The 19,400-nt window shown below is 43.3% G+C and overlaps 1 protein-coding gene across 1 annotated transcript in view; it reads left to right on the top strand.

Annotated features, from left to right (window-relative positions):
- Positions 1-19,400, top strand: part of LOC113040497 (NACHT, LRR and PYD domains-containing protein 3-like) — a 42,547-nt gene that overhangs the window by 9,355 nt on the left and 13,792 nt on the right. The window lies entirely within an intron of this gene.

Genomic DNA, 19,400 nt, shown 5'->3' with positions numbered 1-19,400 from the left:
AAAGTTGTAAGATGTGTAATGTTTTTTTTTAAAGAAGTCTCTTCTGCTCACCAAGCCTGCATTTATTTGATCCAAAGTACAGCAAAAACACTAATATTTTTAAATATTTTTACAAATTAAAATAACTGCTTTCTACTTGAATGTATTTTAAAATGTAATTTATTCCTCTGATGCAAAGTAGAATTTTCAGTATCATTACTCCAATATTCAGTGTCACATGATCCTTCAGAAATCATTCTCATATGCTGATTTGCTGTTAAAAAAACATTTATTATTATTATTTTTGTTGTTGTTGTTGTTATGTTGAAAACAACTGACTAGATTTTTTTCAGGTTTCTTTGATAGAATGTTCAAAAGAACAAAATCTTTTGTTATAAATGTCTTTATTGTCATTTTTGATCAACTTAAAGGATTCTTGCTAAATAAAGTGAACTAAAGTGTTTTAAATGATGATAATGATAATAGTAATAATAATAATAATAAAAAGTTATTAGCCAGTATTTATAATACTCAAATACAAATTACAAATTAACATTACACACCATTTGTGAACTAAATACCTTTTCACAATAATAAATGACTGAAATACTTAAAAGAAAATTCAACCTTTTCAGCGACAGCTACACTGCCACCAAAATTACAAAGATTTAAGATCTGATCAGAATCAAATAAATCTGGTAATTTTCCTATAACCCATCACTTAAAGCTCCAATATGTAGGAATTTTGTAATAAAATTTCCGAAAATAACTTGCACATTGTGATATATTTCCTCCAGTTGTGTACTTACAATATCTCAAAAGTCTCCAAAAATTTTTTATTTCAGAGAAATTCCGATTTTAAATAACTGGCCGTCCCGGAAAAGAAATGTTGCTTCTCAGTGACACAATGTCCGCTCTATATTTTGTTTCCGGTGTAGACCATGTGACGTTCCACCACACTGGAATATCACATGGTCAAATGCGGAAGTGGTGGTTATGTTATAGCCGCGCATATGGTTTGGTTGTCATTGTTATGGATCACGATTACTCTTTGGCGAGTATTGAAGTGCCAGTAAAATGTAATCGTCCATATTCGGATACACACAGACTGTGTGACAAACGGAGGAATAAAACCAGGATAAATATCGGCCAGGCATTTACGAGATGGAGAGAGCTGCGTGAAAATCTTGGACTTGACAGAGACTCTGCTCTCGCGAGTGTATTGATAGACAGGTAAGCAAATCAATTATTTATTTTGTTATTGTACAAGTAACGTAATAGTTACAGTAAAGATGGTCCAGGTCTCATCTGGATTTGATAATTCCAGTGAGGATGTATCTGTGTTTCCCTGCAACACATGCAACTGTCAATAATAGCACTTATAAACAAAGTTATATTGCTCTTTGTATTAAGGTAAGGATTTTTATCACGTGTGGTGACCGAGATTATGGCAGTACAATTAAATACAATCAGATATGTGTTGTTAAAAATATATTTAGTCATTACTTGCAAATTTACTTTTAGAACGATTGGTTTGAGCACGTTAAACAACACGGCATTAACTGTAAACACGTAACACTGCACAACATTAACCCAATCAATCATTTAACAAATAGCTGTAAGTTGTAACGGGATAATATAGTATAACATTTCACGTTCCTTGCAGTTCATTAATTATGATGACATAAAATAATACGATCAGATATACAGGTAATACAAAAACGGATAAATTACCTCATCCATGATCATGATTCGTTTATCCAATTTAGATACATAGCTATGGTGAAAACGCATTAAAAAAGACATCTCCCATTGTCACCTGCTTCATAGCGTCATCATGCTTCACCTTTGTTATTGTTGGAAATGCGCCCTCTTGTGGTCAATTAAAAAAATCGCATCTTGGAGCTTTAACTTGTGAACACCTTTTAAAACTTTTATAAGTGACGTGACATTCACCTAAAGTATGGTGACCCATACTCAGAACTCGTGCTCTGCATTTAACCCATCCGAAGTGCCTGCACATACACTGTGAACACAGCCATTTATGGGCAGCCATTTATGCTGCGGCGCCCGGGGAGCAGTTTTGGGGTTCGATGCCTTGCTCAAGGGCACCTAAGTCGTGGTATTGAAGGTGGAGAGAGAACTGTACATGCACTCCCCCAACCCACAATTCCTGCCGGCCCGAGACTCGAACTCACAACCCTTCGATTGGGAGTCTGACTCTCTAACCATTAGGACATGAAATATTTTTTTTATTTATTTTCTTTTTATAATTATTATTTTAATTATACTTGATTCTTCTTTACCAACTCTGAATTAGATGTTGAGATATCTATTTTGCATTATTCAGTCATTGTTTAGGAATTATTCTGAACTACTAACATCAATTTTTTAACTGGACGCTCAAGGAAAGATGTCTTTGTCAAGCGTTCACCTTTCTTTCCCAAATTACTTTGACCCATTTGGAGTTTAATTTTTTGCACTAGACTATCATTTTCTGCGCTTGTCTCAACAACTCTAGCTAGCCTCCATTAATTCCTGGGAACATTGTCCTCTTTGAAAATTACTACATCTCCAACGTGAACATTTCTTCTACGTTTATGCCACTGTTGTCTAAGGCTTATGTTAGCTAGATATTCTTTGCGCCATCTGCTCCAAAACTGTTCTGACAAATACTGTACTCTCCACCTTTTCCTAGTGTACAGATCTTCACGGTCAAATTTGCCTGGAGGAGTTTTTTGCCTTAGGTTTCAAGGGCTCAACACTCTTCGGGTCATTTATTGTGTCAGTGGTAAGCGGACGACTATTTACCATTGACATTGTCTCATGGAAAAATGTTCTCAACGAGGTGTCATCCAGTCTTCCTTTAGCTTGTGCCAAAACAGCATTCATTACACTCCTAACTGTCCTAATTTGGCGTTCCCACACCCGTTCCATGTGGCTTGCTTCAGCAACATTCATGAGGAAGTCACATTGTTTGTTTGCAAGATAGGTAGAGATCCTTTCTTGGTCTAAATCCTTAACACCTTTCTCCAGTTCATTTTTTTTCGCCCCCACGAAATTTGTGCCCTGGTTGCATCTGATCTGACACACGGCTCCTCTGATTGCTATGAAACATCTTAAAGCTTTCAGAAATGGATCGGTCGTGAGATCCTCTAACATTTCTAAATGTACAGCTCTGGAGCTCAAGCAGGTAAACAACAGACCATACCATTTGAATTCCTTCTGACCTTGTTTTGTGTAGAAGGGGCTGAAACACAATTTCTGATGTACTTGGCCACTACATTACTTGCACTCATTATCCAATATCCACTGGCTCTAAGCTCATTCAAGGTTTGACCTCGACTTTGATGTTGAGTTTTCTTGTGACAATGATCAAGTATTAGCTGTGTGACAATGCCTTTCTTAGGAAGAATTACTGGATGTTTCAACTCCAATGCGTTAGACTTTCTTAAACGTCCTCCAACCTGGAGTAGTTCATTCTGGAGGATAGGATAGGAAGTTGGTAAATAACATAACCTGTTATTTTTTGACACGCGAAAGACAATAAAGAGTTTCAATGTGATGAAATCGCCTCATTGAATGTCGACGTAAATTATTTTCCACCAATGGCTGCAATTTTCCACTGAGGTCGACTGGATACTCTTCAAATGTAGTGCTGGCCACTATCTTCCCTTCTCCACAATTAACTTTTGCACTCTTCCAGGGGATTTTTTTTTTCAATCTTGCAGGGGTGTAAACACGTTTTTCACTGCAACGGCTCCTGAAGGTTTTCTTCTGATTAAAGGATTCACGCTTCAACTGATGTCTTAACGTTTAATGTCTTCTTTTCAAAGAGTACAAGTGTCATCTTCATTGTCATCTTGAGTATATTTCGACATCACTTGAACATCTTGACACCCTTTGGATATTAACATCTTGACATCTATACATCATGACACCATGAAAAACTGAAACAAATAAAATTACATTCAGATATATAACCTGTGAGTGTTACACACCATTTGTGAATTTGAAACACCATTTGAAACACAAATGGTAATTACACACCATTTGTGTACTAAATACCTTTTCACATAAATAAATGACTGAAATACTTAAAAGAAAATTCAGCGACAGCTACAAACTGAATGATCGTTCACTAGAGCAGGAAGTACAAACATACCTGAACAGAACAGATGATTGCCATCGTCCCTCTGGAGTCTCTCTGTCTCCTGCTCAGTGGTCAGCTCTGGTGTTTGTGCTGTTTAACTCAGAAGAAGAGCTGGATGAGTTTATACCGAGAAAATATGATCAATCAGAAGAATGTCTTCTGAGGCTGCTGCCAGTGATCAAAGCATCTAGAAAGATTGAGTGAGTATATTACAGTGTCTCCATTTTATATATTTATTTATTTATTTATTTTATACAGTAGGTCTGTGCTAAGTTGGTCATTTTTAAAAATAAAGTCCAAATATTTTTATTCAACCATCTAGATAGATTTACATCTGGTGGAAAAAGAAAGGCGATTTCTTAGGTGATAAAAACAATTTCTGACCAAAAGTCTCAGATGGCAGTCCAAAGACATTGATTGGTCAAACCAGACACCTAGATTTCTGATGTTCGACTGGACAGTGGAGCTCAGAGAACCAAGGTGTTGGACAATTTGTGGAATTTTGTTGTCTGGGGCTATAATCAGGGTTTCAGTTTTTTTTCGAGCTTAATTGGAGACCGTTACTAGCAAGATTTAACACACGATATAATATTCAATAAATCTGTTAGTTCGTGGAACTCAGAATCATTAAACGAGCAATACAATTGTATGTCATCAGCATAAAAATGGTATGACACATTGTTCAAATGTTTCAAAATATTTCCAAGAGGTGTAATGTACAGTAAAAACAGAAGTGGACCCAGGACAGATCCCTGGGGGACACCATTCAAGAATGGAGTGGCTTCAGACAATGTATCATTTACATGTACAAAAAAAGTTATATCGCTCAGGTAAGAGGAGAACCATTTTAAAACAGTCCCAGCCACACCAAACTCATTTTCCAATCTATGTAACATTATTTTGTGGTCCACTGTTTTGAAGGCTGATGATAAATCCAATAAAACCAATACTGAGTATCTTCCTGAGTCGGCCGCCATTTGGACTTCGTTAGATACTTTGAGGAGAGCAGCCATACGTGGCCACCAGAATCGTTGTCTAACCAAACCATTAGTTCTACTTATCCCTGGGTGACAAGCCATGTTGGAACAATGACCCCACTGGACAACTTCGGACCTTAACTCCTCCGGCACAAATAAGCGGTTCGGTGGGCAACCGGACGGAGGCATTACCCCTTCTAAGGCCGTCTTGACCTTCGACTCGACCTCCCATACGAGTGCTGAGACTACTAATTTCTCAGGCAAAATACACTCGGGAGTAACGGGATGGGCGGAGGACAGCGACAGCTGTCCTCCTTGCCATGACCCGATTCTTTGTCATGGGAAGACGTGACAAAGAATCAGGTTTGACATTTTTGGAACCTGGGCGGTACGATAGGGTAAATTCAAAACGACCAAAAAAAAGTGCCCACCGAGCCTGCCTGGAATTGAGTCTTTTGGCAGTTCTGATGTATTCTAAATTCTTGTGATCAGTCCAAACAATAAAGGGAGCCCCTGAACCCTCTAACCAGTGGCATCACTCCTCCAACGCTAATTTGACCGCCAACAACTCTCTATTGCCAATGTCATAATTACGTTCGGCAGGAGATAATCGATGTGAAGAAAACACGCAAGGGTGTACCTTATCGTCTGAAGCAGCACGTTGGGACAACACTGCTCCTACCCCCACCTCTGATGCATCGACCTCCACCACGAACTGCCGTGTGGGATCAGGGGCCACAAGGATGGGAGCCGAAACGAAGCGGTTCTTAAGGTTAGTGAACGCAGCCTCAGCTGCATCAGACCACCTGAACGGAGTACTGGGAGAGGTCAAGGCTGTCAGAGGTGAGGTTAGTTGGCTAAAATTACAAATGAAACGACGATAGAAATTGGCGAACCCCAGAAACTGCTGTAGGACCTTACGGGAATCTGGAGATGGCCAATCTATCACAGCCTTAACTTTGTCAGGGTCCATTCGTATTCCCTCAGACGACACGATATACCCTAGGAAGGGGACCGACTGTGCATGGAATACGCACTTCTCTGCCTTGACAAAAAGCCCATTCTCTAGTAACCTCTGGAGCACTCGTCTGACGTGTTGAACATGTTCCTGGAGAGATGAAGAAAAAATCAGTATGTCATCCAAGTAAACATATATAAACTGATCTACCATATATCTCAACACGTCATTCACGAGTGCTTGGAAAACCCCGGGCGAGTTGGAGAGCCCGAACGGCATAACCAAATATTCAAAGTGCCCTCTAGGGGTGTTAAAGGCAGTTTTCCATTCATCCCCCTTCCTGATGTGGACCAAATTATAAGCATTACGTAAATCCAATTTTGTGAATACAGATGCTCCCTGCAACCTCTCGAAAGCTGAAGACATGAGTGGTAAAGGATAAGTGTTCTTAATAGTAATGTTGTTCAGCTCTCGGTAATCAATACAAGGTCGCAGCAAGCCATCCTTCTTACCCACAAAAAAGAACCCCGCCCCCGCTGAAGAAGAGGAAGGACGGATGAACCCAGAGGCTAAGGAATCAGAAATGTATTTCTCCAATGCCTCCCTCTCAGGAATAGAAAGAGAGTATAACTTGCCTTTAGGCAGAGATTTACCTGACACTAAGTCTATGGCACAGTCGTAGGGATGATGCGGAGGAAGAGAAGCAGCCCAGGACTTACTGAACACTTCCTTCAGGTCCAGATACTCAACGGGCACGTTTGGCAAAACCATGGTCTCCTTCTGAAAAACAGAAACAGGAACAACAGGACAAGCAGAAACCAGACAAGACTCATGACAAGACAACTTTCAATCCACAATGTGACAGTGTTAGAACTCCATTCCACTCGTGGATTATGTTTGAACAACCAGGGGTGACCTAAAACAATGGGAGCAACAGGGGAGTCCATGAGGAAAAAGGATATGGTTTCTTGATGGTTTCCGGATGTGATCAGTGTAACGGATATGCAGATCTTCGATTCATGGGTTCAATTCAAGCCACAAATGAAACCCTGTTTGTACTAAACGGCTGGCCTGGCGCCAGCCTGGCCGGACTTAAATTATTTTACGATACCCATGCGAGCCTCAAAGGGGACATGAAAACCCCCACATTCTTGAACACACACACACAAGCACACACACACACAAACCTTCCTTAAGGTTCTATATCTTCATAATTTTATTCATATGTATTTTGAATGTTTGTGTATTGCATAAAATGGTTAATCCTGGGTAAATGGTTAAAGTGCTGACTTATAAGTGGAAATGTTTGAATTCATTCTAACTCTTTCTCAAGAGAGCCATGTTTTCTGCAACCCCCTCTCCTGACCAGGTCGTAAAGCTTTATGACCCCACGGGGCAACAGGAATTCTAACCCTTACAAAAGAATGGTAAAATATTACCTCAGACGTAGTCTAAAAGTACATAGTATTGTTTTTGTTAGTGCTTTGAGATGTTTCCCATATAAATTGGGACTATTTGCGGTGTTATCATGTGTTAATCAAATCTTTAAGTATGTGTAATTCTGCATTTGAATGTAACTTCATGTTTTGATCATTTATACATATGTTTAGTATCGTTGTGATCGTCATGTTCTGACAAACCCATTTATCTAGAGCAAAGTAATGAAAAATGTATGTAATCTGAATTACAAACTTGCTAGAATAATCCCTTTACGAAATCTGACAAGTCCTAAATCATCCAGGGGGTTGGTTCCAGAGACAAAGGAACTTTCCCGCCGCTTCAGATCGCGGATGTTCATTGGCTGTTTACGCAAAAAGGGGCGGGAACCATCTCAATCTATAAGAGTTGACCGAGCAAGGCCCGCCTAGTTTTTAGTTTTTAGTTCTTTTCTCTTGTTCTTGGTTCTCGGACACGTCGCTCCGCGCGGCCTCGGGCTTAGATCTCCTCCCCTCTCAGCACACGGACTGAGGAGAGGAAAGCCATTTTCATGGCTCATTTGGAAACTTTCATTTTCGTTGTTTTGTTTTCTTTTCTTTACTAAGTTTATTCAACTATTCGCCTCTCCACACAAGGAAGACGAATTCTGGAACATTGTTTGTTGAACCTTTCAAATACCGCGCGAAGATGAACGAACACCTCTTTGCAACAAAGGAACACGTGACTCCACGCTCACGCCGAGATCCAGCGCAGCTTGCACGCGCGTCACACGGCCTCCGGCCCACGCGCGCAGTTTTCAAAGGACCACGTGACATCACACGTGCGTCGCCGGTACCACGCTCACCCACTGGGCCATGCAAGTATCGTTTTCTATGGAGATTTAAATGCTGCTTTAAAGTGTTGCTATTATTTGATTCGTTGTTGGTTTCACTAAGGTTTACTGACTGATTTTCATACCTGAGCTCATTCTGTGATCTCTCTCGCTTTCTCCACTTCTCTCTCTCTCTCTCTCTCTCTCTCTCTCGCTCTCTCTCTCTCTTTTATTTGGATTCCGTTATGTCTTGTAAATGTTTATTGTCTGTATTTTCGTACGCATATTTACTCTGTGTGATTTGTAGTTTGATGTATTATTAGTTTAATTATTAAAACCCATATTTAAATGATTGGCTTGGACTCCACCCCACTCACATTACGAGTCACTGAAATGTTTTGGTCTTTAGCTACAAGCTTTAAATTTAGAAACTAAATTTATCATAATGATAGGATAATGTTTTCATGGCCAGAGAATATTTTTCCTTGAATTATAAAAAGTGATAACGTTATTGGAAATTGAAATTCAATCTGGTTTGTTGGACAAACCATATGTTTGATTTGCAGTGATTTACAGTAAGAGATATCACAATAATTGATATGAAGAATGGAATATTGACATATTAATGAGTAAGTTACAGTGCCCTGTGATTAGTTATTGGTATAGACAATTGAGCTATTTTTCATAATCAATAAAATTTAAATGTAACTGTCACCTGAGAGCTATATTAATCATATTCCTGATTAATTATTCAAATTCCCTATATATCATTTGAGTTAATTACTACGTAAAACTCATTGTTGTTACATCAGTGTGATGGGTTCTGTATGGTGTGTGACGTGAGGCAGTTCCTGGCCATTGAGTGCGGTGACATGGATGGGGAGAGACACAGGAAGGACAGGAATGTTCAGGTGATGTGCCAGTGAAGAATCAATGAAATTACCTTTGGCTCCGGAGTCCAGAAGGGCTTGACATTCATGATGTTAATTCTTCCACCGCAGTCTCACCGGAAAGAGGGTCGATGATGTTGGTGAGGACTTATATGTCTATAAATCCTTATTGACGCTGTTCAGTGAGTCTATGTGAACACAAATAAACCGCTGCTGACGTGATTGAATATGAGTGAGTGGTGAATTTCTATTCAAAATGTGGCATAATACGGATTTATTATTTTGCACTCCTGACATAAATCACTAAATATCTGTCACTGCAACAATGTTTTATCAAAATATTGGTCAAATATCGAAGCTAGAGTCTTTAAACTTTCAATTGATGCACAGTTTGTCCAGATCAAGTAAGACAGTGATGTTTAACATGCTGTGAAAGTGAAACAATAATAAACTGGGGCCGTCGGCGATGTTTGCACGTAAAGGGGTTAAACCTGGCCTCAACCCGCAACGTCAGGTCAATGAGTTCGTTGAGAGTAGGGGGCAGCTCGAGGAGGTAGATCTCCTGCTGAACATGGTCGGATAACCCATGCAGGAATCTATCCCACTGCACCGCTTCGTTCCACTGTCACGCAGCCGCCAGGGTTCGGAACTCGATGGAGTATTCGGTTACAGATGAAGATCCTTGCCGGAGTTCCGAGAAGCGATGGGCGGCCTCCCTGCCGGTTGCGGCCCGGTCAAAGACTCTCTTCATTTCATCCGATAGGAGGTGGAACGAGGCACAACACGGGTGTTGATTTTCCCACACCGCCGTTCCCCATAAGGCAGCCTTGCCAGAGAGAAGTGTGATTTGGATTCCTCCGTAGCGAAAGTGCGGGGCTGTAGAGCAAAATGCATCGAGCATTTGTTAAGAAATGTTCTACAAAAGGTTGGCTCACCCGCATAGTTCTCCTGCGCCGGAAGTCGCGGCTCTGGCCAGAAGTGGTCCTGGGGAATCCCCGGGGGAACGGACGGCGCAGGCGGTGTGAAGGGTGCAGTGGGAGACGTGAGCTGATGGATCTGCTGGGTGAGCTCGGACACCTGTGCCACCAGCGCTTGGACAGCGTGTCCGGTGTTCGAGATACTCTCCTGCTGCTGATCCATTCTATTGACACTGTGGTGCATGAAGTCGGTGAGGGTATTGGTGCTCGCTGCTTCCATGTTGGTGAGATCGTTCTGTGACGGCTGGTGAAAGGACAGTCTGGAAACAATAGCGAGTTTATAGTTTTAATGAGAAGATATGGCGATGGTACATAAACAAACAATGACAATGAGAAAGCGATACTCCGAGGGGATGGTGAAGCGGTGAGAAGTCCAGACGGTGGTGGAGAGAAGGTGAGTAATCTGGATGCAGTAGGCGTGAGGCAGCAGGAGAGAGTGGCACAGGAACTGCGGGGAATAGAGCCGAAGGTAAGTGTCCGTGGCTGAGTGAACGTGCGAAGAGTGGACGAGGTTCTGGGGAAACACAGACATCCAAACGCAAAACAACACTGAAGCCAGACGGGGGGTAAACACATCGAACATGGAACCACGATCTCACAAACACAAGACGTGAGACAAGCCATTATATAGTGGATGAGTAATGAGTGGCAGCTGTTGCCGATACAATTAACGGAGACGCCCACAACTAATCAGTGCAGACGCGGAACACACAGAATTCACCACAAAGTGTAAACATCCCGAGATCACGGTTTACCAACCGTGACATCCACTGGATCCAAATTGGGCTTTTTTAAAATCGGGCTTATCACTGCCTGTTTACAAAAATTTGGGACGATCCCAGTGGAAAGTGAAATGTTAATAATTTTGACAACAATAGGACCAAAAAGATCTATTACTTTAACATACATGGATGTTGGTAATATATCCAATGGGCAAGAAGATGGTTTCATCTTTTTAAGTAAGATCATGAGATCATCTAATGAGACGACAGAAAATTTAGCCCAGGAGCAATTTGGGGTAGCTACCACAATTGGGCTCTCATCAGATGCTTTTACACTAGATTTGATTTCATTCACCTTATTTACGAAATATTTTAATGGTTGCAGTCCTCAGTGGTGAAAACAGGCACCAATGGAGTAGAGGGTGAAACAATATTCTAAATAGTATCAGAGACAACTTTTCGGTTTCTTTTATTCTGGTTTACAAGATTTAAAAAATACTTAGATCTGGCCTGCTTCATCATTTCATTTAGCGAAACAATAATATCCTTTAAATGTAGTCTGTGTACTTCCAAGTTAGTGGATTTCCACAAACGCTCTACCTTATGACATATTTTCCTAGAGGAAGCAATTTCCTCATTTAACCAAGGACAAGGATTTTTAGGAGGTGTTGTTTTGTGCTTTACAGGGGCCACTATGTCCAGAGCAGAAAGGCAATGGTCATTGAAGTGATTAACAAGGGGTTCTGCATCAGTATAATCCTCAAAGAATTTGGGCTGAAAGAAATCTTTTGAAAAAAAATTCAATAACGTTTTGATTTATAATACGCCTTTTGGACACCACTGTATGAGCATCAATGACCAAGTTACAAGACACATTAAAGTATATACAGCAATGGTCAGACACATGAATATCCACAACATTAAGGCAGTTTATGTCTAGGCCAAAGGAGAAAACTAGATCTAATGTGTGGCCTTTTTTGTGTGTAGGACCAGAAACATGTTGCTTTAAATTAAAAGAGTTTGTAAGTGTTAAAAACTCAGACACTGCATTACAAAAGGGATCGTCAATGTGGAAATTAAAATCACCAAGAATTAAAACTTTGTCTAATTTAATAATCGTAGATAAAAAATCAGAAAACTCATCTAAGAACTTTCGTGCTGGACCAGGAGGTCGGTAGATTAAAATACAATAAAAGAAGTCCGTATTTCCAACCTTTGTCATTTGAAGCTCAAATGAGTTGAAAGGCTCCGACTTCGTAAGCCTACTGCGAAAGCAGTTTCTGTGGATGAGTGCGAGGCCGCCTCATCGCCGCGCAACCGGTGGAGTTCCAAGTACGGAGCAGTCCGGTGGACACAGTTCATTTAAATGATAGTATTCCTGTTCCCGCTGCCACGTCTCAGTGAGGGCCATGAAATCAAGATTTCCGTTTGTGAACAAGTCTCCCAGATAAAGTGCCTTGTTTGATAAAGAGCGGGCATTCAGTAAAGCAAACCGGGTTTGCCGCACACAATGGACGGGAAGTGCGTGCTGACCAGCAGGACACCTCGGCATAGCCAGAGCATTATCTATCGTGATGGCTCGTAGGACATGCTCACGCGGAGTGAGGATCCGGGCCAGCCGGGTTGGAAAGATCCGATCAGAGAGACGTGGAGAGGCTGAGGCCGACGGCGCAGGGTTCGACTCCCATGTCTGGTCACTGACTGGAACCAGACGAAGGCACCGCTCGGCTCTGACAAATCTGACAGATCCGTCGAACCATGATGTTTGACCTCCCTGCTTTCTCTGCCTGGACTGTACACAAGACAGCGATCTCCTCTTCCTTCTCCTGCCGCGAAGTTTCACTAGTAGCAGGTACTCCGGTGATAACGTGGCACATTCAAAAAGTGGGGGGAAATAATCCTTATACCTGTCCCAGGTAACACACACATTTAAAACCACATTTGTAAGTGGCTCAGGACAGATGAGAAAAAAAAATCAGATCTTGGACAGATTTTTTTGTTTAAATGTATGCAACAATATCCAGTCTGTGTCACACAAGGAAAGATTAAAAATGGTTTGTGCCAGTGTAAGCAAAGCCAGAGAGATACTTTTTTAAGATTCATAGAGTAACTTCTGGATCTTTGTCGATTTCATCAAGATTTCCAAAATGGCGCCGCAGAGTTCGGACGCCACCCAGGTCACTCTGCTTAAATTATGTTTTGCTTTCTCTTTTAATACACATAATGGCTCGACAATGTCCAGTCTCTGGAGAATAAGATGGATGATCTTAGAGCCAGTATAAGTTTCCATCGGGACATTAGGGACTTTAACATCCTTTGTTTCCTTCTGTAACGCAGTCTGATAACTTCTCTGTTTTACGGATGAACAGGACAGCTGAGGCTGATAAATCCAAAGGTGGAGGAGTGTGTTTCATGATCAACAAGAAATGGTGTGACCCCAGGAATATCACTCTGTCACGCTCCTCCTCGCCTCATCTGGACCATCTATCCATTATTTGCCGCCCATTCTATCTGCCCCAGGGGTTTTCATCAATCATCGTTACTGCTGGGATAGCTAGGCGATACTGATAAATTAACTGATAGTTTTTGAAATATATACTAAAAAAAAATATTTATAAAAAAAAACAGTATACTGAACAATACTAATAGTAGTAGTAGTAATACAAGTAATAATAAATATAAAAGTAATAGTAAATGTTGAAATTACCACACTCTGTTTTTTTACCACACTCTGAAATTTGTTTTTTTCCTAAATTCCACTTTATTTCCAAATTCCGTTATTTAATTTTTCTGGATCTTAATCATAAAGCAAGTCATGAAACTAAATTAAAATCATGAAACTTATAAATCAATTTAAAATCAATTTAATAAAAGTTCAACAAAAATTACATGATTAGGGCCCTATGAAATGTTTAATTTTTTTCTCACCATATTTTTTTTTATTGTTACCAAATTCTGTTTTAGCATGTCTAATTATTTGATTTCATAAAACAATTTTTTTTTCTTAAAGAAGCCTAATCATCAAGGCATGAAACATCAATTTAATTTGTCTTTTAATTACTTAAAATTAAGCAAACTTTTTTTGGCAAACAAAGGGGATTACCTATTGAAATTAAAAAATGGAAGAAATGTTGTGTGATTCTTACTTAATAAATAATTTTTGTTTCATTTTAGTTGTAGTAGTAGGCTATGTATATTCTACTGAAAAAAAAAGACTTAATAACCAGACTTTTATTTTGACGGTGTTCTATGCATGTGATATGCTTTTGATCAAATGAAACTGTCAGATGCTAATGAAGTGACTCTCAGAGCAGTTCTGGAGATGTTCTTCATGTGTTCTCTTCTTCATTTAGTGAGACGGCAGACGCTGAAATCACTGCAAGCATCACACGCACTAAACTGTGAATACAATTCCACCAGCACAATGTATACTCTCACACTTTAACTGCTTCTATCCTTGAACACTTAATGATTATCTAATCAAAATAAAAGAGCAGTGCTTAGTCTAGTAGAACTCACACTGGTATTACACACACTCCGGACATGCCGTGTTCAACTCTAGCAGCGCTCTAAAAGAGTTTATTTATTCACCAAGCGGACACAAGTTTACTTCAAGAGTGAACAATGAGGCAAAGATAAGTTTGAAGTTCAGTATTTAAAAAAATGGCACAAACAGAAAGAGCGATCTATATTATAGCTCTATACAATTGTCACGGAAAAGAAGACTGGATTCAAATGCAAGTTAATATCTCTTTAATGAGAGCTTTCCACAGATAAACAGATGTTCAGGGATAAACCAGACAAACAAGCAGCAGGAGAGATGGCAACACAGGGACCTTGATGGGCGTTGGTGTTCGTGGTGAGTGGAGTCCGTGAAGTGACTGTGACTGAAGAGATGAACGAGGTAATCCAGAACGAATATCCACAGGAACTAACAGGCAACAGGAAACAGCGACGAGAAATCCAGAGCAGGAACACTACACGAAAGACACAAACACCAGGACTCCAAATAACGATCTGACAAACATGAGACGAAAGACAAGGCGTTAATAAAGGCAAGATGTAATCAGCCGCAGCTGCCGCTGATCAGGCGACGCCAACACAGAACAATCAGGTGATACACCCCGCAACCTACACACAGACAACAAGATGACACTATGTATCAATGAACCGTGACAGTACCCCTCCTCCTAGGAACGCCTCTCGGCGTTACCACCACCCCTTACCTGTCGATTGTAATCATCGATAAGGGAGTGATCCAGAATGTCCCGGGCAGGTACCCAACTTCTCTCCTCCGGACCGTAACCTTCCCAGTCCACCAAGTACTGGAATCCGCGTCCCCTCCGCCTTGAGTCCAGAATACGATTAACCGAATAGGTGGGTTCCCCGTCTATGAGTCGCGGCGGTGGAGGAACCGGGACAGGCGGATTAAGCGGTGAGTGAAAAACTGGTTTAATTTTGGAAACATGAAAGGCGGGATGAATCCTCCTGTACGCTGGAGGCAATTTGAGGCGGACTGCCACCGGACTAATGATTTTGGTGACAGTAAACGGGCCAATGAATTTGGGAGCAAGTTTATTAGCAACGGAGCGGAGCGGAATATTCTTAGTAGAAAGCCACACTTTTTGACCAATGACGTATACGGGTGGCTTTGACCGGTGGCGATCGGTCTTAGCCTTGGTGCGCGCCCTCACCTGCAAGAGAGTCTCACGGGCTCTGTTCCAGGTGTGGCGGCACCTCTGGACAAAGGCGTGGGCAGAGGGAACCGCAACTTCGGATTCCAGACTGGGAAAAACAGGTGGCTGGTAACCTAAGCTAGATTCAAACGGGGAGAGGCCCGTAGAAGACACTGGTAACGAGTTTTGTGCGTACTCAATCATAGAGAGTTGTTGACTCCAGGAGGAAGGATTCTTGGACGCCAAACATCGCAACATGCATTCTAAATCCTGGTTGGCTCTCTCGGTCTGACCATTGGTCTGGGGATGGAACCCAGAGGAAAGACTAACCGTTGCCCCCAGCAACTTACAAAACTCCTGCCAGAATTTGGACACAAACTGGGGCCCCCTGTCAGAAACCACATCCACCGGGAGGCCATGTATCCGGAAGATGTGGTCAATGACAGCGACCGCTGTCTCCTTGGCAGAAGGTAATTTGGCCAAGGGTATGAAATGGGTCGCCTTCGAGAACCGGTCCACCACGGTCAAAACAACCGTATACCCTTGGGAGGGTGGGAGGGCGGTGACAAAATCTAGCGCGATGTGGGACCAGGGTCTCAAAGGGACAGACAGCGGTTGGAGTAACCCATCTGGAGGACGGTTGGAAGTCTTACCAGTGACGCAAACCGAGCAAGCCAAAACAAAATCGCGGATGTCGCGAGCCATACCTGGCCACCAGAATCGTTGCTTGACCAAACATCTGGTTCGATTAACCCCTGGATGGCAAGCTATGTTAGAGCAATGACCCCACTTAATGACGCAGGACTTTAACTCATCCGGCACAAATAAACGGTTCGGTGGGCATGCGGGTGGAGGCGTTACCCCTTCTAAGGCCGCTATGACCTTCGACTCGACCTCCCATGTCAGAGTGGAGACCACTAATGTCTCAGGAAAATTACACTCGGGAGTGGACGGGCGTTCAGATGGACCAAAAATACGAGAAAGGGCATCGGGCTTGATGTTCTTGGAGCCCGGGCGGTACGATAGAGTAAAATCAAAACGACCGAAAAAAAGTGCCCACCGAGCATGCCTGGAATTGAGCCTTTTAGCTGATCGTATATACTCTAAGTTCTTGTGATCAGTCCAAACGATAAAGGGCACCCCCGAACCCTCTAACCAGTGACGCCACTCCTCTAACGCTAATTTGACCGCCAACAACTCTCTGTTACCAATATCATAATTACTTTCCGTGACAAACGGTGAGAGTAAAACGCGCAAGGGTGCATCTTGTTATCTGAGGGAGACCGCTGGGAAAGAACTGCTCCTACCCCCACCTCTGACGCGTCGACCTCCACCACAAACTCACGTGAGGAATCAGGGGCAATCAGAATGGGAGCCGAAACGAATTGACTCTTCAGTTTAGCAAATGCAGCTTCGGCTGCATCTGACCACCTGAAGGCCGTTCTGGGGGAGGTCAAGGCAGTCAGAGGTGCGGCTAGTTGGCTGAAGTTGCGAATAAAACGCCGGTAGAAATTGGCGAACCCCAGAAACTGCTGTAGGGCCTTACGGGAATCTGGACTTGGCCAATCCACCACAGCCTTAACCTTGTCAGGATCCATGCGAATTCCCTCAGACGAGACGATGTACCCTAGGAAGGAAACAGATTGTGCATGAAATTCACATTTCTCCGCCTTGACAAAAAGACCATTCTCTAACAGCCGCTGAAGCACTCGTCTGACGTGTTGAACATGTTCCTGGAGAGACGAAGAAAATATCAATATGTCATCCAGGTAGACATATATGAACTGATCAACCATGTCTCTCAACACATCATTAACGAGTGCTTGGAAGACCGCAGGCGAGTTGGAAAGCCCGAAGGGCATAACCAAGTATTCAAAGTGCCCTCTGGGGGTGTTAAAAGCGGTCTTCCACTCATCTCCCTCCCTGATGCGGACCAAATGATAAGCATTACGCAAGTCCAATTTAGTGAAGACGGATGCTCCTTGCAACCTCTCGAAAGCCGAAGACATCAACGGCAAAGGATAGGTATTCTTAACTGTGATGTTGTTCAGCCCACGGTAATCAATACAAGGTCGCAAGGAACCATCCTTCTTCCCCACAAAAAAGAACCCCGCCCCCGCTGGAGAAGAGGAAGGGCGAATGATCTTGGCTGCCAGAGAATCAGAAATGTATTTCTCCATGGCCTCCCTCTCGGGAACAGACAAAGAGTATAATTTGCCCTTAGGCGGAGACTTACCCGGCATTAGGTCTATTGCACAATCGTAGGGACGATGTGGAGGGAGAGAAGCAGCCCGGGACTTACTGAACACTTCCTTCAGGTCGAGATACTCCATGGGCACGTTAGAAAGATCCACAGCCTCATCCTGCAAAACAGAAACAGACACCGTGGGACAAGCAGAAAAAAAAGACAAAGACTTATGACAACTGGTGCTCCACTCAGTGACAGTACCCAGAATCCAGTTGATGCGGGGATTGTGCTTCCTGAGCCAGGGATGGCCCAGGACGATGGGAGCGTGAGGTGAGTCCATAAGAAGGAACTGAGTCTCTTCGGAGTGGTTGCCAGAGGTGATGAGTGTGATGGAATCCGTGATGTGTGAGAGAGCAGGTAGTAACTGTCCATTGAGTGCGCTGACGGAGATGGGGTGCTCGAGGGAGGAGGTAGAGATGCCATGTTGCTGAGCGAAGTTGTAATCCATGAAATTGCCCTCGGCCCCGGAATCCAGAAGTGCACTGCAGGTGACGTCGTTGGTGGCCCATCTCAGTCTTACCGGAAGGAGGGTAGATGGTGAGGACTTCTCGGCAGAGATCCCGCCCGATAGTAGCCTCGAGTTTACTATCGGGCCTGATCTTTTACCGGGCAGTTCCTAATGAGATGACCAGATGTTCCACAGTAGAGACAAAGGCCCAGGGATCTCCGGCGTTCCCTCTCCTCCCGGGAAAGCCATGCTCTCCCCAGCTGCATGGGCTCAGGATCGGACGGAGGACTGACCGCATCCACCGGACTGACTCGAAGACCGCTGCCTCGTTCTCCAGATTCCTCCCTAGCCTCCGCTCGTCAAAGGCGTGAATCGACACGTAATGCCAGTTCTACAAGGCCATTAAAAGTCTCAGGTAAGTCCAGGGTGTAGATCTCACGGTGGACGCGATCAGCCAGCCCATGCAGGAAAACGTCCCACTGCGCCTCCTCGTTCCAGCAGCACTCCGCCGCGAGGGTGCGGAACTCGATGGCATAATCCGTGACCGTGCGGTTGCCTTGCTTGAGCGCGGTGAGTTTCCGGGCGGCCTCCTTGCCCGCCAACGCACGGTCGAACACCCTCCTCATCTCGGCGGTGAGTGCCGTGAACGAGGAGCAGCAAGGATCACGGTTCTCCCAAACCGCCGTTCCCCACAGCGCCGCCTTCCCCGTGAGAAGCGTGAGTACGAATGCCACTTTGGACTCCTCCCTCTCGAACGTACGGGGCTGTAAAGTGAAGTGGAGGGAACACTTGTTTAGGAATGCTCTACAAAAGTCAGGCTCACCGGAATAAGTCTGTGGCACGGGGAGGCGGGGCTCCGAGATGTCCCGTGATTCTGAAGGTGGTGGGGAAACGGTCGGCGGGGCTGGCGCAGTGGGAGCGCGAAGTTGTTGCATCTGTTGGGAGAGCTCGGACACCTGTGTTACCAGCGCCTGGACGGCGCATCCGGTGGAAGAGATGCTCTCCTGCTGCTGATCCATACGAGTTATGCTGTGGCTGATGAACTCGGTGAAAGCCGCTGAACTCGCTGCATCCATGATGATGGTCAGATCGTTCTGTCACGGAAAAGAAGACTGGATGCAAAT

This window comes from Carassius auratus, chromosome 22 (genome assembly GCF_003368295.1).
Source record: "Carassius auratus strain Wakin chromosome 22, ASM336829v1, whole genome shotgun sequence".
In the NCBI taxonomy this organism is placed as follows: Eukaryota; Metazoa; Chordata; class Actinopteri; order Cypriniformes; family Cyprinidae; genus Carassius; species Carassius auratus.
This window is presented reverse-complemented; position numbering and strand designations above follow the sequence as displayed.